The sequence below is a fragment of the Amphiprion ocellaris genome, chromosome 22 (assembly GCF_022539595.1).
Source record: "Amphiprion ocellaris isolate individual 3 ecotype Okinawa chromosome 22, ASM2253959v1, whole genome shotgun sequence".
NCBI classification, from domain to species: Eukaryota; Metazoa; Chordata; class Actinopteri; family Pomacentridae; genus Amphiprion; species Amphiprion ocellaris.
This window is the reverse complement of record NC_072787.1, coordinates 2,529,931-2,533,723: the sequence shown is the minus strand read 5'-3', so window position 1 is coordinate 2,533,723 and position 3,793 is coordinate 2,529,931. Positions and strand designations below refer to the sequence as shown.

Sequence of the window (3,793 nt, the reverse complement as noted above, 5' to 3'; positions counted from 1 at the left end):
GGTCATTGCCACATGCTGGTTTTGTTTTTTTCCACTTAAATGAAGCTGACATTCTCTCTGTATTATATTAATTTAGTATGTGTACATAATTTTAGAAATCTAAATAAAATAACTGTGGTTTGAATCTAAAGTCAATCAAAAACAATATATATATTTTTAAAGTTATCCAGGTAGACTGCATATTTTAAATACAATCTTTTGACTTATTTAAACCCTCAAGCAACGGGGCTTCTTATATTTAAGATCTGGTTTTAAGCTGCACCTTAGAATAATTTCTTGTGACCACCAGCAGGTTTTGCCTGACCTGAAAATGCCAAAATAGGAAACATGAGAGAATTCACTCACATTTACCATTGCTACCATGCAGTGTTAAAGCAGTGAAGTAAAAACTAAATACAGTAAAATATCAAATTCAGTTCTTTGTTTGAATACATACTTGCCATGCATTACAAAACCACAATCAAAAATGCTTAAGTACAGTATGGCAACAACAAAATTAGTAACAAGTAATGCCTTCTTTTCCAAATGATCCCATTAAACTAACCCTAGCCTGACTGTTGTTCTCACCAATCTTGTAGAGAATTAAACTTATTTGTGTATTTTCCACTTTGGACAACAATGGTACGCTATGGAATAGATGAATGAGATATATCAGGCATTGACATACACATAGAACCTATTAAAAAAACACAAGAAAACAAGAGCTCATTGGCAAAGACCATATTACGGAGAGGATTATTGATATGATACATGCGAAACCAGCTTGTGTGATGCCATATATATACACACGCACACACACACACACCGTGTGTATATATATATATATATACATATATATATATATATATATATATATATATATATATATATATATATGTATATATATATATATATATATATATTCCCATGGCATTGTTTTAAATGATCTATGTGATTCAGTCCCAAAGGCCTGTGAAAAGTGACACATGGGTAGAAATGTAGATCCAGTGGGTAGAACTGTGGATGGATGCTCTCTGCATGTGTAGATTGTTGTGTTGTCCCTGGATGAATAATAAATGTCTTCTGATACTCTGAGCAGCTGTATGAATTCTATGGAGCAAGAAAAAAAAAGATTTGTCACCAGTTCAGTTCAAAAATCTAAAAAAGAAGCTCAGAAATGATGATTATGTATAACTGTTGAATATGTCAAAGTACTGATTGCTTAAAGTCAGCATTCACGCTGAATATTTGTAGCACGTTGATCAGACTAGATGACAAATTGTGCATTGTCTAAATATGAATAAATGTTTGCTAATGAAACCAGTCATGTCCTCTCATCCATTTGACTGTTATATTTCAGATTGACTATTTGTTTTACTGTGTCCTCAAATGCAGAGCATTTTACTGAAGTAGCCCCATTGATTATTACTCTGCAAAATCTGAAATGGACATGGACCTTAATCTGCAGATCTCAAGCCCATTTTATGCCTCTATTATGAAAAGTGAACAAATAATATGAAAAATAAATATGTCAACAATTTATATTCTTTCCAGTTATTGGGTGATTTTTACATTAAGACTCTTTTCCATGAACCATGTCCATGGGTTTAAAATACCTACTTTCTGAAATTTCTCTTGTGTCATTTTTTGTTTCCCCACTGCCTGTATTAAATTAATTTCCTTTACTGGATTTAGTTTTAACAAAACAAATGAAAGAAGAGGAAATACTACACTGACAAAATGGGAAAAGGGGGGTTGTTCAATTTTTAAATATGCAATTTGTATGGAAGACACGCTTGTTTTATGTTCCACATCTGAACCTATATCAGTCACATAAAGTCATTTTTATCCTGAGGGATGTAAAATCTTTAAATCCCAGTCATGTAAAGAATTAAGGAAAAGTTATGTTTTGTCTGGAAACTCTGCCCAAAGGCCACAGAAGAGCAGTTACAGTCCGCCATCTTTTCACTGGAGTACAATACAATATATGCTGATTGGAGGAGCTCCCTACGAGGTAAAAGTAATTAAATCTAACCAAATGTTTGTCATAGTCAGATATCTTCGTTACAGGCAGTTAAAAAACATGAAATTTATAGGCCTTTACTCACTGTGTTTTGAGCCATGCTTTTATTCTGTAGGATGTGCGCATCGATACATGAAAGTGATGTATTCTGTGAGGAAATGGGAAAATGTTGCTTGTCGTTTGGAAGTCTATGTTGATGAAGTTCCCAATAAAGATGCGGTGGCTATACCTGTTCCATGAAGAAACCTGGAATTAATTGTCAACACAGACTAATTGTTTCACAAAGCAGACGTTTTAGTTTGGTAGTAACATTGAGCAAATGAATGAGTAAAACTGTTGAAAGTTCAGCTAAGGTTTACATTTGCTGGTGTTAGCGAGGCTAAAGCTGTCCCAATATTTCTCGAAATGTGTACATATAACATGTGTTTTATATGTTATTTGGAAAATTGTTATGCTATCGAAGAAAGCCCACAGCGCCAGACAGTTGTGGTGGTTTATTGTTATGGATTCTGCTTTACTGCCTACAAGTTGCAAAAAAAAAAGGAAAAAAAAGAATTATTTGCATTTAACAAATGTGGAACATCTATTCTATTTTACTGTGGGAGCTATTTTAAGGACTGGTGTTGCATTAGGTTGTGGCAGTTATAGATGTTTATGATGCTTTCTTCAGAATATGGTGTCCATGTGTTCTTGTGCAGGAATATGTGATGTGTTTGTGTGTATACATATTATTTATACACATGCCAAATACTGACGTGGTTTTTGGTCGCTATTTTGCTCTTTTATTTTCATTCTTTTTCCAGACATAGTTGATGATAGAGGGTGAAAAATGCTAACAAGTCTTTTGGATGTGTGATCCACTGTTAAAGTTGTTTTGGCTGTTGTTAAAAAATGTGTTTTTGTTTATGCTTTGTCTTTTAAGATTTTATGATAAATGTGGTGAAGAAAAGATTAGGATGGATCAGGCAGGAAGTAAAGAACACATTTACATAACAGAAATCAGTGCAAGGAAATTATGAGGAAGGTACACAGAAATTACAAAGATGCTTTATAACATAATAGTGTAATAACTTCAGCAGACAAGGTAGATTTAACAGAACAAAACTGAGTGTAGTTTTCATTTAGGAAAATCATGTTTCTTTAAAAGGTGCTAATTAAAGACACAGAGCATATAAGAAACTTTTAATTAACATGAAAAAATCACGGTTAAACATGGGGTAAATGCATATACTTAACATTAAAGAAAATATCTTAATAAACATAAATAAGTCATGTTTGCTTTGTAAGAAATAATCTGATGCATTTAATTTAAATACTTTTTGTTTACCATAATATCATGTGCAGCCGATGCACATATTTTTTTCACGTAAATCCAGATGATTTTTTTCAGTGTGTAATCTTGGTACCACAATTATCATCATTAAATGCAAAGATATTAACTATGAAAAGGTGCCAAGCAGAGAGCTGCACAGACCTAATACTAAATAGCTACAAACACTGTTTGTACTTGCATGTGGATTTTTATTTTTGTTTTTTCTGGGATAGAAATACGTCATCCATACTTGTTTCAGTAATGATTAGCCCCACTCAAAGCCCCGCCCCTATTTGAATTTATTGTGTTTTTTTTTAAATTCTGTAATCAACGATGCATCCCAATGTCAAACAATAAAAACTCTCTTTAGGGAGATCTTTGTGGAACTTAATGACAGCGCTTTGCATTAATAATTGGTACGTTGGAGCTGCTCTCTGCTCTTAGTGTGTGGTTGGTAGTCGCTGCGCTGTGTTTTGCTG

The 3,793-nt window shown here is 33.2% G+C and overlaps 1 long non-coding RNA gene across 2 annotated transcripts in view; it reads right to left on the bottom strand.

The window, feature by feature from the left end:
* Positions 1–913: 913 nt before the first annotated feature.
* The window catches only part of LOC129347949 (uncharacterized), a 31,828-nt gene continuing 28,948 nt past the window's right edge, over positions 914–3,793 (bottom strand). Inside the window, exons 3-4 of one of the 2 annotated variants that reach the window (XR_008600300.1) lie at positions 2,088–2,231; positions 914–1,089 (exon numbers count right to left, since the gene is read on the bottom strand). This is a non-coding gene — a long non-coding RNA (uncharacterized LOC129347949). The remainder of the gene's footprint in view (positions 1,090–2,087; positions 2,232–3,793) is intronic. The other variant, XR_008600301.1, reaches the window with a different exon arrangement.